Here is a 15,769-nt window from a genome sequence, read left to right as displayed (position 1 = left end):
GTCCAACGGTCTACAAGAACTGTGCAAAGTAATACCTACCTGGTCTTTAGAGCATGAAACACTGTAACTTGATGCAGCCAGAGATCAGGCCTTTATATAATCCATTTACATTAGGGAGAGATAGCATTTTCTTTTGCTTGACAGGTTGACATGCCTTCATGTGTTTTCCACTTAATCAGCAGAATCATTAAGGCACTGAAGGTTTTGATGGTCTCAATAAAAAACATCTATTTCTGTAAAACCTATCACTATAAATAATTTAACAAACATGCCCCCCCCAAAAGACTATAAAAAGAGAGGAAGAATTATTCCTTTGTACTTAAATCGCACAGTACTCTGAAGTTGAGCCAAAGTGAGCCCAGATTTAAAATGAGGACAGGCTGATGTCCAACAAAAAAATGATAAAGTTAAAACGAAAAGCAGATTATAGAAAATGATAATCCAATTTCTGTTTTAAATATATGGTATATATACTTAAATATAAATAATACATATTTAAATTTATACTTCCATAAAAATGGTCTGGGAGAATTATCAATATAAACTGTTAACGTGATTAGTCAGAGGGATGACTTGGGGTAGGGGGAACTTACACAATTCTCTGTTTGAATTTTTTACAATAAGCTCATTCTATCAGGAAAAAAAATGGTATTTCCATTCTAAAATGTGTACACACACATTTAAACTGTATATACATATATAAATGGATACCAGTGCTAATCAGGCTGGACAGTGTATCTCTTTTTGACTAGCTGGATATCGCCGCTTTGTTGTCAGGCAAGGAGTGGCGTTAGCCTGGGGATCCATGCTGAGAAGCTAATCTCGGTCAAGAAGGGAGAGACAATCACTGAGGCTGGCTGATGAGGGAACTGACTAGGTTATAGGATGTGTCCCCAGAGGGAGGGCCAACGGTCCACAATGCAATGTCCCAGGGAGAACAGATACCCACAGAACTGAATTATTGATTGGAATCTGACAAGTAGGCATCTCAGGACAGTAGTGCACCCTGGTTTCTAGGTTTGGACAACATCTTGCTTGGGGAACAAGCAGGAAAGGTGTTCATCTGGTTGAAGCAGGACTTCAGCCATAGGGAGAGAGCAGGCAAGACTTTTAAGTCCAGCCCTGCACAAAAAGCTGAACTCAGGGCAGGGCTCTGGTTTCAGCAGAGAATCAGAGTTGCCACCAGGAACCAGAGCAGATCCTAGCCAGGCCTAGGACAGACAGTGGAGGTAAGCAAAGAGCCCACAGCACACCACACACCCAGGTCCACTGGGTCATTTCCAATTCCACATGTTGGTACTGGTGGAGAGAAGGTACCATGCTTAGTCTGAAGCTTCATTCTCCTTGGTTCAGGGACTGGGCCACAGACCCAGAGGGATGAGTACCTAGATTATGGCAATGCTAGGCAGGCAAGAATAATACCAGAAGTTTAGACTTGGTCTTTCTTACCAAAATGAAGAGAATTTTTCCTCTAATTTTCATCAGTTAAATATAGACAAGTTGCTGTGTAGTCCCAAGAGTAGGGGTTTTTTTTCCCCAAAAAATGTACAAAATCCCCTATTATGAAGGCCAGGACTACCTGCTCAACAGATGTGAGCCTTTGAGGTCTTGAGTTAAATTACAAGTAGATAAAGAGAAGTCCATTTCACAGGATCTTAGGAGATTTTATTGATGCCAAGGGAGCTAGCATATGGTCTTTCTAGTCAACTTCACAAATGACATTCAGAATAAGGAAAGAGGAGGAAAAAATCCTTCCTCTTCTAGTGGCTACAATCTTTCCCTTTTTTTTTGCACCTGTTTGCTCAGAAGGCCAATTGCTTCCTACCTTCTCCTTAAAAGCTCTCAGTGTCTTAAGACATTAAGCTAAATGTGTTTTAGTCCCTGTCCTTTCCAGAATCAAGAGATCAAATTAATATAGGTCCTATATATAAACAAGGGGAAAACAAAGATTGAATACTCTAATATTATAAGCACTTCAGAGAGTCATCATGTACTTTATTTTTTGGGTAAGGAAATGCTGGATGACAGAGAAAGGGTTAACGCAGCCCTATAGGATCACTTATTCCTGGGGCACCTCTCCAGATCACTGCTACTATGGAGAGAGATTTAGAATAGCCCCAGATTCCAACTGAAATGATCCTCAACACAGGTTTGTATTATAATCCAAAGACTCTGAAACTCAAATATTACATTTGTTTTAGTGGTGCCGTGATTTTCACACCATGCTTCTTTGGGAGATGAGTATTCTGCTAAAGATAGAAAAATGATGTTTCTCCCCCTTTCCAGTCCTCAAGGGGAATATTCCTAAAGCGATGGACAGAGTTTTCTCAGTTTTAAGATTTTGTCTCATGAATATTTCTTAGTTTTTTGGTAACAGTGGAGGCTAAACCCAGAGCAGACAAGTCTAGGGGAGTTGGAGTCACAGAGAAGGCATGATCCCTGCTAGCGATATCATCCAAGGTGGGGAGAGGATGAGTAGGAGGGCTGGGGCTGGGAAGAAGGAAGGATAAATACCCTGCCTTCTCCTTCCCTCTCTGTCTACAATCCCCTGCATTGGCTTCCTGTTGGCCAAACCCAACAGAAACCAGCTGTCACAGGAACCTGGGAAACTTGAGAGATTCACCTTCTGAGTAACAAAACACAGCAGGGAAAAGCAATAAATGAATCTGAAGGCCAAGAGGGCAATGTATAGCATCTGATTTAGGACAAATTCACAGATTAGTTATGATATGTTTAAAATAATACCAGGCGCCTGGGTGGCACAGCGGTTAAGCGTCTGCCTTCGGCTCAGGGCGTGATCCTGGCGATCTGGGATCGAGCCCCACATCAGGCTCTTCCGCTATGAGCCTGCTTCTTCCTCTCCCACTCCCCCTGCTTGTGTTCCCTCTCTCGCTGGCTGTCTCTACCTCTGTCAAATAAATAAATAAAATCTTTAAAAAAAAAAAAAAAAATAAAATAATACCAATACTCAATGGTGAAAAACTGAGAACTTTTCTCCTAGGATCAGGACCAAGGCAAGGATGTTCATTCTCACCACTTCTATTCAACATAATACTGGAAGTCCTAGCCACAGTAATCAGACAAGAAAAAGAAATAAAAGGCATCCAGATGGTAAGGAAGAAGTAAAACTTTCGCTATTTGCAGATGACATGTACTATATATAGAAATCCCTAAAGACTCTACTAAAAAACCTCCAGCACTCATAAATGAATTCAGTAAGGTCAAAGAATGCAAAATCAATATACAGAAATCCATTGCATTTTTATACACTAATAATGAAGTAGCAGGAAAAAAGAAATAATTAAGAAAACAATGCCACTTAAAATTGCACCCAAAATAATAAAATACCTAGGAATAAACTTAACCAAGGAGGTAAAAGACCTGTACTCTGGAAACTATAAAACATTGATGAAAGAAATTGAAGAGGACACAAGAAAATGGAAAGATATTGCATGCTCATGGATTGGGAGAATAAATACTGTTAAAATGTCCATACTACCCAAAGCAATCTTCAGACTGAATGCAATCCCTATGAAAATACCAACAGTATTTTTCACAGAACTAGAACAAAGAACCCTAAAATTTGTGTGAAACCACAAAAGAGCCAAATAGCCAAAGTGATCTTGGAAAAGAACAAAGCTGGAGGTATCACAACCCCAGATTTCAAGATACACTAAAAAGCAGTAGTAATCAAAACAGTATATGGAACTTGGTACAAAAATAGACATGTAGGTCAATGGAACAGGAAAGAAAACCCAGAAACAAACCGAAAATTATATGGTTAATTTTATTTTGACAAAAGATACAAGAATATGCAATGGGAAAAAAGACACTCTCTTCAATAAATGGTGTTGGGAAAATATGTGAAAGAATGAAACTAGTCCACTTTCTTACACAAAAATAAACTCAAAATGGATTAAAGACCTATATGTGAGACCTGAAACCGTAAAAATCCTAGAAGAGAGCATAAACAGTGATGTCTCTTGACGTTGGCCATAGCAACAGTTGTCTAGATATGTCTTCTGAGGCGAGGGAAACAAAAGCAAAAGTAAATTATTGGGACTACATCAAAATAAAAGTCTTCTGCACAGCAAAGGAAACAATCAACCAAACTAAAAGTCAATCTACTGAAAGGGAGAAGATATTTGCAAATGTCACATTCAATACAGAGTTAGTATCCAAAATAAGTGAAGAACTTACACAGCTCAGCACCAAAAAGTAATCTGATTAAAATGTGCAGAAGACATGAAGAGACATTTCTTTGAAGAAGACATACAGATGGTCTATAGACACATGAAAAGATGTTCAACATCGATAATCATCAGAGAAATGAAAGTCAAAACCAAAATGAGATATTACCTCACACCTGTCAGAATGGCTAAAAATCAAAAACATAAGAAACAGCAAGTGTTGGCAAGGATATGGAGAAAAAGGAACTCTCGTGCACTGTTGGTGCGATTGCAAACTAGTACAGCCACTGTGTAAAACAGTATGGAGCGTCCTCAAAATTTTTTAAAAAGAGGGGCACCTGGATGGCTCAGTTGGTTAAGCAACCAGCTCTTGATTTCAGCTCAGGTCTTGATCTCAGGGCTGTGAGTTCAACCCCCACTTTGGGCTCCATGCTGGATGTGGAGCCTACTTAAAAAAAATTTTTTTTAAATAGAATTACCATATGCGTCAGTAATTTTACTACAGGGTATCTACCCAAAGAATACAGAAACAGTAATTTGAAAAGATGTATGCACCCCTTTGTTTATTGCAGCATTATTTTCAATAGCCAAGAAGTACATATCCATAGATGAATGGATAGAGAAGATGTGCACACACACATACACACGCGCACACACATACACACACAATGGAAGATTATTCAGCCATAAAAAAGGATGCAATCTTGCCATTTGCAACAACATGGATGGATCTAGAGATTATAATGCTAAGTGAAATAAGTCAGAGAAAGATAAATACCATATGATTTCACTCTTCTGTGGAATTTAAGAAACAAAACAAAAAAATAGACAAACTAAGAAACTGACTCTTAACTATGGGGAACAAACTGTTACCAGAGGGGAGGTGGGTGGGATGGGTGAAATAGGTGTAGGGGGATAAAAGGACACTTATCCTGATCAGCACTGAGTAATGTTATATAGAATTGTTGAATCACTGTATTGTACACCTGAAACTAATATAACACTGTATGTCAATTACACTAGAATTAAAATTTTTAAAAATGTATTATCATGTCTGGCTAGCGCCCACTCCACCTCCATAATATCCAGGATATGTTTGAGCATGACTGTTGGATTTAACGCAAGACACAGTGTTGTGTAACACTTGTTCCGTGCTGTGTTCTGTAGACCCAGAGGTCCCATGGAGCTCTCCTGCGGCTGCCATACAGGTAGAGTGCACTGAGCACACCAGCTCCAATTTCTGTCTCTACTGAAGCCAAAGCAATGTTGCTTTTTATCTGTTTTACATACTGGGTCTCTGTAAGATTTTGCTTGGACAAAATGTCTCTGCGCTTAAACAGATAGAAATTCACTGGCATCTCAACTTGCTGCTAAGAAGTATCTCAATGATCACACTTCATTTTTTTCCTTTAGTTTGTTATGATATTGATTTCTTGCCTATGTTTTATACTCTACCACATTTATAGACTAAATATAAATACAGGCCACCCCCAGCTCAGAGTGTGTGTACAAATGTAGTTATGAGCCAACTGTTTGGAATTTCAAATGCTTTTTCCCGAAATAACATCGTCCAGGTATTTAGAACCTCAAACCAGCCCACATAATACCACTTAACCATTATGTGCCCGAAACAGGGTTCTATGCCAACAATAAATAAATTAGAATATGGCAATATTTATAAATAAAATTCCAAAGGAAAAAATGTATTCCAGTTTCCCACCAGAAATGCAGGAAATCCATCTCACCCTCCTGCAGTAGGAGCCGAGGCTTCTCTTTTCACACTCTCTGCATTTTTCAAAGTAGTAGAGTTTGAAACTATCAAATGCTGACAAAGATGAAGCAAAATACTCTCATAGATTACTTGGGGGAATAAGTAGAAACAAATATAACTGTGTTTGGTCTTTAGAGAAGCAGATGCCAAGACTGGATTAAACATATAAGAATTTTATTAGGAGAAATGTCCTGAGAAAAAATGGAGAGAGAGCCGAGGAAGGCTGATAGAGCCATCAGACCATGATGCCGGCTGACGCTAGTGAAGGGAGGGAGGGCTGGTGTGAGCATCCTAGACTCTGTGTGTGTGTGTGTGTGTGTGTGTGTGTGTGTGTGTGTGTGTGTATCTGTGTTCTAATACATCCTATTGATTCTGTTTCTCTGGAGAGCCTAACTAATACAAGACTCATCAATGACATCACAGGTACAGAAGGGGATCAGAGAAAGGGATTAAAGAGTTTAGTAAAAAGATTTATTTGAAGACAGAAGTTATCTTGCTGTGAGTCCCAGCTCTCCCTTCAGGGAAGACATGAGAGGTATAACCTTCTACTTCAAGGAGTGAGAAGGGCTTGGAGGGAACCTCCCAGAGAGCTTTACATTGTGTTCCCTGAATCGGGTGACACTGACAGCTGGTGCCTGAATCTTATAAAGCTAGTGTGGACTATGGAGTGGGTCTGACACCTGGCTGACTTCCACTTAGAGAGCAGAAGGGCTGATGACAAACCCACTCCTTCAGTAGGGGTTCCAGGAAAGGATTTCAGCAATGGGAGGCACCTGATCTCCCAGAAGTTAACACCTCACTAAAATGAAGTCAAAAGACTCAGCCATCGCCATACCAATCATCCTCAATTGCAGACCCAACATAAAGAGATGGGCCATGTACATGGATACTGCTTTACTATCCCCAAGGAGGAAGAGAGGCTTACTTCCTCCCCTCCCCACCTTTCTCCCTCCCCCAACAGCCCCACCCATGAGAAACTCACAGCTTAGCCAATGAGAAGCCACTATACTTCCAACTCCCAATTTACTCCAATGGACTTTTTGTTTGTAACAGCCTTTCCAACTTCCCCTTTTCCTTTACAAAAGAACACTCCTCTCCTGTGTTCTCTGGACTGGGCTGTGGTTTTGCTATAGCTTACTTGTTTGGGATTGAAATTCTTTGCTGTTCTTGAATGAACTCATCTTTTGCTGGTAAAATAACTAGCAGTTTTATTTTTAAGGTTAACTTTACTTGATGATCAGAGGTGGGATCCAGAGAAGATCCAAGGCTGGAGAGCAAACAGGTGACTGTACCTACAGAGCCAGTTGGGCTCACTGCTTTCTTGCTGACTTTGGGGTTTGAGAGTAAGATTTCTGCTGGTTTCGAACTCTTCAATTTGTGTGTGAACTCTTCAAGCCTTGTTCAGGACCTCTTTTAAGGCTTTGGTCTTGTTTTTATATCTGAGAGCACTCATTTGGCCTTCATTCCGACTCCTTTTTGAAATTGGACTGTTCCTGATGGAGCTGTGCTGGCCTTTGGTCTGATTCCTTCTGGACCCAGGCTGTTCCTGTTGAAACTGGTGTTTAGGGATCTCTCTTTTTGGTCTAGAGAAAAACCTCCAAGAAATGGGACTTGGGTCATCAAAATACTTTGAGTGCCCCCCCATTGGGACTATGACTGGTTTTATGCTCAAAACTATGGTCCCTCTGCATTTGCATTTATAATTAAGTGAATTGACTTAACCAAAAGGCCAAGAACTTCAATGGCCATTATAGGAAACTTTTGATCTCCCCAAACTTGTTTTACCCAAAATTAAATTAGAAAGCCACAGTTATAAAACAAACAAACACAAAAACTGAATGGGATACCTATTGCAAAATGGTACCTCAAAGCTTCTGAGTGTTTTCAGGGTTCTAAGTTTGCCTCTTTGCAAAATGCAATTTCTAAATTAACTGAGGCAAATAGACAATTGAAAGGGGTTAAAATGGCTTGCAGGTCCTCTTTTTCCTTTCTCCATCCTCTGTCTGTGGCCACCTTGTGCTCAGACCCCACCTCCAGTACCATTTTCCTCCGTTCCCTCTCCCGAACCTCCCTTTGCCTCCACATCTCTCCCCACTCCCTCCTCTCCTGACCCAATTAAAACCTGCCTCTTTAAAGTTAAGTATTCTAAAGATCTGAATAAACCAAGCTTCTCATGTACCCAGTACTAAGGCCAAACTGCAAGCCATAGTTAAAGAGCTTTCTAAGTGACTAAGGACCCCCAGAAATTTGCTGAAGAATTTAACGTGGCTGTTCAAACTTAGCAGTTTGGTTTCTCAAATTTACATCAATTAGTCCTCATGCTTGTTGGTGAGGACCAAGCCAAACACTGGTTGACACTAGCAGAAAGGGAACACACTAAAGGGGATTTAGAGAAGCAAACCCCTAACTTTTGTCAGGATGCTAGAAAACTCGCTGGAAATTGTCACTGAGCAGTTACTGTAGCTTTTCCCAAGCCTGCTGATTCAAACAGAATTCAGACTTCCTCACAAAAGTCTGATGAACTTCTTCATAATTATTACAATTGACTCCAAATTATCTTTAAAGAAAATTCTGGTCTTCCTTTACATGTTGAATCCAACCAGCTGGCATTTAAATCTATGTCTATTAACAGGCTGAACTGGGATCTTTCACTTTTAAATAAAAGGACCAGGATGGAATGGGAAACTGCTGCTCCAGATTTAGTTAATATGGCAAACCAGCTCACTTACATCCTCGATGAGTCGCTTAAAACAAAGACCGCAGAAATTCTCAGTTTTCAATTCCAGCAGATGAAGACCGCTAAACAAAACTAAAAACCTTCTAGTTTATACTATTGTTGCAAAGAGCCAAAGAATTTAGATAGATAGATAGATAGATAGATAGATAGATAGATAGATAGATAGAAAGAAATTTATGTGCATCAGGTGCCTGTGGCCCCTGAGTCAGTCTTTATGGGGAGGTCCCAAATTCCCAATGTCAAGGCCTGGAGAAACTGCAGGGGCTCTTCCCACTCCTGCCTCTCAATCAGCTCAGCTCTCCAGATTGGGAATGAATCTCTCTAGGTCCTTATTAACACCTGAGTTACACTCTGGGGGCTCAACCCCACTGCTCTAAAGCCAGCCTCTGCATTGAAGTATTAAAACAGTTCAAATAGTGGGGTTCTCTAATAAACCTCAGTAGGTTCTTCTTTTTTTTTTTTAAGATTTATTTATTTATTTATTTGACAGTACAGAGACAGCCAGCGAGAGAGAGAACACAAGCAGGGGGAGTGGGAGAGGAAGAAGCAGGCTCATAGCGGAAGAGCCTGATGTGGGGCTCGATCCCATAACGCCGGGATCACACCCTGAGCCAAAGGCAGACGCTTAACCGCTGTGTCACCCAGGCGCCCCATAAACCTCAGTAGGTTCTTATCTCTGAAACTAATCCCTTTTGTCTAGACCTTTTGAGAAATACACAGAATTTTCTCCTTGGTTCTTCTGCCTTATTAATTTATTGGGCTGAGATTTCTTAGAAAAATATCAAGCCAGAATTTCTTTCTCCCAAAAGGAGGAAATAATTCTAGAATTTGACAATAGTAATCAAAATCACCAACCAGGGGAAATAAATGCCCTTCGGCATCTTTTCTATGCTCTGTGTCTGACAGCACTATAGCTGAGTCTGGGGGCCCTGGTCATTTCTTCCTCTTGGATCAGCTACCATCTTCTTTATGCAAAATTTTCAACTGATATTAGCAGAATCCTGAGTGCATCTCCCACCAAGTTTCAAACAGATCCCTCAAAACCTCTCTCCAGAATTAATCAATACCCTATAAATAAAGAAGCCTTTCAAGGCTCAGAGCCTCATTACTAGTGCCTGTAATACACCTCTTTTACCTGTAAAAAACCCAATGGCCAAGCATGGAGTTTTGTCCAGAATGTCCAAGCAATAAAGAATGTAGTAATCCCTCAGCACTCTGTTGGTCCCAACCCCTGTGTGCTGCTGACATCCATTTGTATTGAAAGCAAATTTTTCACTGTGATTGATCCATTTTTAGTATCCCAGTTGATAAGAATAATCAATATCTTTTTTGCTTTAACTTGGAGAGAATGAAAGTACACCTGGACAGTAAGGCCCTAGGGTTTCACAGAGGGTCCTTACTTTTCACAAACCTTAGATGATACACAGTTTTCATCAGGCTCTACTTTGTTGTGATACACAGATGATTTGCTTCTCTGCTCCCCTTTTCTCAAGTCTTCTCAGGAAGACAGCATCCACCTGTTAAAACTTCTGGCCTAAAGGGACACAATGTGTCCAAAGAGAATTTGAAGTTTGCTCAAACTCAGGTTAGATTCTTAGAGCATATAATCTTGAAACAAGGACTACATTTGGATCCAGACCAAACCCCTCACCAGTGCTTAATGCTGGTTACCTTTTGAATCCCCATGACAATTTACAGGAAACTCTCTAACCAATGCAGCTTTTCATGGTTTACTGATGGTTCTTTTTTTAAAGAATGAAAATAATAAATATGGTGCTGGCTGTGCTATTGCAACTCCTTTGGAAGTCACTGGAACAACACCCTTACATTTTGGCTGCTTCAATCTAACAGGCTGAGTTTTTACTCAAGTTTGTTCCTCAGGGGAGAGTAAAACCACAGACATTTACACCATTAGTTGGTATGCCTTTGGGGTAGTTCGCAACTTAGGAATATTATGGAAACAACGAGGTATCTTCACGTCTCATGAGACTAAAAATTAAAAATGGTTTCTATGTCCAAAATTTATTAGATGCCATACTCTTATTGGCTGCTCTAGCTATTAAGGTTCCCGGGCATTCCAGACTCAACTCCCTGGAGGCCAAAGTAACCCACCTCATTGATATTTCTGCAAAAAATTCTGCTCTCAAGGAAACCAATAGCTAAACTTCTGTCATGGTCCAAAGGGATGTTCTCCCAGATGATGATTTTGGAAAAATTGATGAGATACCCAAAAATTGACCCAAGAGAGGGAAAGCCAATACTAAAAATCTAGTAATTGTTGGCTTGATAAAAAAGAGAACTCTGATTTGGATCAAATAACAATTTGGCCCTCTCAGAAATTCTAAAATTCTCAGTACTTAGAAACTGTAGTACATTAAAACACTGGTTTACTGACAAAATGATAGCATTCACAAACCAATATTGGTGGAGAAAAGTTAATAAGGCTGCAAAAAGTGCCAACCTTGCTTGTCCGATCTGTCCAAAGTATAACCAAGGGAAACCAGTTCATACAGATGGATTTCATACAACTTTCCCGTCTCGTGGGTAAATACGTTTTAGTCATAGTTTGTATGTTTTCTCACTGGACAAAAGCTTTCCCTTATAGACAAGCCAATGCTGCTCCTGTTTGAAAAGATTATCCCTACCTGGGTAACTGCTCTTGAGTTTTGTAGTGATTGGGGAACCCATTTTACTGGTCAGGTGCTTCAACAAATCTGACCTACTTGGCCAGTTTTACAACACTTTCATTGTGCATATTATCTCTGGTCCTCGGTCACACACACTAACAGCACCGTTAAGACTCAACTGGCAACATTTGTAGAAACTTTCCAAACACTTGGCCTAAAGCATTACCATTGGTCTATCATCCACCCTGTTGGGAACTCATGCACTCTCATCCTTTGAGATACTCACAGGATGTCCAATGCACTTGGCTCCTGCCTTGTCTGAACCAAATTTAATAAAAAAGAGATATACTTCAATAGTGTAAAGGCCTAATTGTTTCCATTAAAAATAATCATGCTTTGGTAGAGCAGTCTTTTTACAGTGCACTCCCAGGAGACAACGACCTTATGTATCAAACCTTGCAACCCGGATTTTTCATCTGTTGGAAGAGATTCCACCAGAAAAACTCTTCAGCCTTTCTGGAAAGACCCTTACCAGGAACTGCAAACCAACACTTGTGCTGCCAAACTGCAGGGAATAGAGTCTTGTATTCACACAACACATCTAAAGAAAGCACCAAATCCTGATGAGATCTGCACACCATCTGGTGACCTGAAAGTAAAGATTTCCTGGAATTGAAGCAGTTGACATCTGACGACACTTTTCCAAGATGTGCGGACCAGATCTGTATACCTTTTTCTCACTGTTGCTTCTTCTCGCTCTTTCATGGAAAGACAAGGCTCTGGTCTGCATTTCTGAAACCCCTGCAAAATGGGGAAAACTCTCCTTTTGATTATGGCCTTTTGGAAACAGCCTCATCATGATCCTGGGACAAATTAATTTTTCACTTGCTTTTTCTGAAGGGTTAGAAGGTTCAGCATTCACAAGAGTTTTCTTTCATCTGAACTATTAACTAACTTTGGATTCTTACCCAATTCATGGTATCTGAATGTGCAACCTTAGAGGCTGTTTTACCAATAACACATTTGGATGCAAAGAGTTCTATTGACAGAGCAGTACCGTTTTAAACTATCTTGGACGTTCTACCATTTTGTAAAAAAGTTCATTAGCTATTGCTTCATGTTCGTATCTGGATTGTATCTTCCCAAATGCACACAGTTAATTCTTTCAGTGCACTCTTGCAGGATCCACGATTCTGCCTTCATAGCTGCCGTACGCTCAGACTTCCAGGAGGCATACGTAACTCTGGGTGTACCTTCCTAGGGAGAACTTTTCTCCCCTAAGTCGAAGTGAGTGCCAAGAAATATTTCAGTTGCCTACTTTCAGACCTAGAGTCCTGATTTAGTTCCATCACGTAACCTGGAATTGTTACATTACTTCTGTTTTGTATAATTATTTTTAGTTTTGTATTTTATTGACTGCTGAACTTTTTAGAAACAGTGTACCCAGCAAGGTGATGCTGGCTCAATGTTTTGAGATGATCTCCAATGCTTCAGACCTTGAGAAATGATGTTAGATGGGAAGTGCCTGAGTTTCTCCCTCCTAACCGTCCTTGTTACTCAAATGAGGCTTTAAATGGTTTCTAACTACTTTGTGCTTTCTCTCCACCATGGGACATGACAACTAGTGAAGGTCCTTCCTGGCACTGAGGAACAAAACCACTAAATATAAGGAGTCTGACTATTGATCAGTGATGTTTTCAAAGAAAGATCAAAAAAGGGGAAATGTGAAAATTAATAATGGGAATCCTCACTAAAATGGAGTCAAAAGATTCAGCAGGGGGAGCTGTCACCCTACCACTCATCCTCAGTTGCAGACCCAACAGGAAGAGATGGACCACGCACATGGATACTGCTTTAATACCCCCAAAGAGGAAGAGAGGCTTACTTCCTCCCTTCCCCCATCTCTGCCCCTCCCCCAACAGCCCCGACCATGAGAGACTCACAGCTTAGCCAATGAGAAGCCACTATACTTCCAACTCCCAGTTTACTCCAATGTATTTTTTGTTTGTAACAGCCTTCCCAACTTCCCCTTTTCCTCTACGAAACAGTGCTCCTCTCCTGTGTACTCTGGACTCACCTATGGTTTTGCTATAGTTTGCTTGTCCCAGATTGCAATTCTATGCCTTTCCCAAATAAATCCATCTTTTGCTGGCAAAATAACCGGCAGTTTGGCTTTTAAGGTCAACAATACCCAGGTGGAGAAGAGCGGGTATAGGCTTTTTGTCCAATAGGGCCAGGAGGTTAAGAGATCTCAAGAAAAGACCAGAGACTTAGTACCTAATAAACAATAATTAAGAAAAAGAGTCAAAGGAAATCACCTGAAAGAAAGATACACCTTTCTAGGTAAAGAGACCTGGAGGAGAGAGACACCCAGCAGGGTGCCCTCCCAAAAGCCCACAAAGAGAAACAAGAATCTGCAGCAATCATGTGCCAGGCCTTCACAGCGATGCCAGTACTGACTCCCTACTGGACCTACAGGGCTCAAGAGCCCCCAGCCAAATATGAACGTCACTACCCTAGCATGCCCCTTGCTTCCTGAGCTTCTGGCCATTGCCAGAGGATAGAGAGCGGAAGGACCACACCCTTCCCCACTGAGGACTTCCAGGAAGAAACAGATCTGTTTCTTTCTGAGGAAAGAAGGGAAAAGCCACCAGCAGGTGTGGGGTTTTGATCTCACTGACCTGGACCTTGCAATTGTCAAGCACATCTCTGGTTGTGATTTCAAGTAACTGTAGGGTATCTGTTACTTATGAGGGAGCAGAAAAATCACTGGTTTGGTAGTTTTCAACCATGATTAGCGAAAGATTATTCCCCACTGAACAGAGTTTTGAGAAGCAGTAGAAAAGGAAAAAAATAAGTTGTATTCTGATCACAATCCACATATCATGTTTGTGCAGCATGCCAGCTACATTTGCTTGGCCCAGCTGGCATTACTCTTGTAACAACCATCCTCAAATCTCATCGTGTTTGAATGACAGTGATTGAGATGATTGCTTTCACTTTCAGAAAATCCCCAAAGATGAAAATGCCATCCATGTGATTTGGAGAGAAGGAACTTGGTCAAATACTAAGAACAGGACCTGGTCTGGCAGCAGAGGTAAGAACTTCTACGATTCACAGCTTTTTTATCCCGTCTCTTATTGCTAACTTTGACCTTCACAAAGTCACACTAAGGTAATAAAGAATACACGATTTTGTTAGGCAGAGGACAAATTAAGATTCACCCAGTTTCTAAAGGAAACCAGGTATCTTTTAGCTTATTCTATTTCACTACAGAAGCTGTGACAATGAGAACCAACAAGGTATGGAATTCCCAAGGAAAGGGATAGAAGCTGATGATAGTACAGGAGGTGGGACTCGAGGTCATGGTTAGTTAGGTCGCTCAGTGGGCAGGGTAAGAGCAAAACAGAAGGTGGCAGCTATCCTCAGCAACAACACATCAGTGGGGGGAGGGCGGAGAAGGAGAAGAAAAGTCTCAAGGAGGGGTAATTAAGCAAAGTGTTCTACTGGCCACCTGTCACCTAGCGAAGGGAAGCCATTGCTCCTTGAAGACTCCCGTGTGCTCGAGGAGCATAGTCAGGCAGCCTAAGTCTCCAGGGTGTTTGTAACCTGTAGTCTCCACCATCCCCAGCTCTGATTACCTGTACTCAAGATAGAGTAAAATAGCACTGCCCTGTAACCTAAACCCCTCTACTGAAACTGGCAGAAAGATTAGCTCCATGACAGTAGCAAAAAGACAAATTTTTTACATAGTCAAGTTATTATAACACATTCTGATCAGGATGGCTTTAAATTATACATGTACATTTCTTGCCAAAAGTGTTATTTAATAAAGCCTAGAGTAAAATTGAAAGCAAAAGCGTAGTGAGTTTTTTCAAGTTTTTATTTTATGTTCCTAACTGAAGAGATACATTTAGTAGCTGTTTCTCAGGTGACTAAACTTCGCTGTCTCGCTTCGTGTTTTATGTATTTAATTTGTCTTTAAGCCTGGAATCTGTGCAAAGTTCCATAACAGCTTTAAAATATAGGCTTTATTAGGGATGTGAAAGCTGAGAATGCAGTAATATTTTCTCCTTATTAACTCATCACATGATACCGAGGGAGCATGGGTGGGAAAATGGGAACTTAGAGCACTCAGCTATTCAAATTGGGAAGAGACAAGACCACGTGTGTCTTTTCATGACCCTACACATAATTGAGGTTCCACATAAAACTTGATTCCTTTATCCTTGAAATCCTTTGGTTTGAGAGTTGAATCGTATAATATTTTATTTAAAAAAAATAGTCCTGTTTGTCAAAGGATTTGGGTTGTGTTTCTGCTTTCCTTTTCACTGGTTGGTGGGTTTTTGGAGGCAGGGTTTTTGTTTGTTTGTTTTTTGGTTTTTTAATCTCATTCCAGAAGATACCCCTTGTAAGAGTTGATAAATGAGTGCTACATGTCTCC

The 15,769-nt window shown here is 40.6% G+C and overlaps 1 long non-coding RNA gene across 4 annotated transcripts in view; it reads left to right on the top strand.

The window, feature by feature from the left end:
* LOC148110083 (uncharacterized) overlaps nucleotides 1-15,769 on the top strand; it is a 202,159-nt gene that overhangs the window by 166,193 nt on the left and 20,197 nt on the right. For 3 of the 4 annotated variants that reach the window (XR_015724500.1, XR_015724499.1, XR_015724501.1), the window contains one exon: nucleotides 14,332-14,422. This is a non-coding gene — a long non-coding RNA (uncharacterized LOC148110083). Of the gene's footprint in view, nucleotides 1-3,001; nucleotides 3,112-14,331; nucleotides 14,423-15,769 lie in introns of all 4 variants that reach the window. The other variant, XR_015724502.1, reaches the window with a different exon arrangement.

The sequence above is a fragment of the Ursus americanus genome, chromosome 5 (genome assembly GCF_024610735.1).
Source record: "Ursus americanus isolate L20-20 chromosome 5, mUrsAme1.1.p, whole genome shotgun sequence".
Classification (NCBI taxonomy): Eukaryota; Metazoa; Chordata; class Mammalia; order Carnivora; family Ursidae; genus Ursus; species Ursus americanus.
Note: the sequence above shows the minus strand (reverse complement) of the source record. Positions and strands in the feature narration are given on the sequence as shown.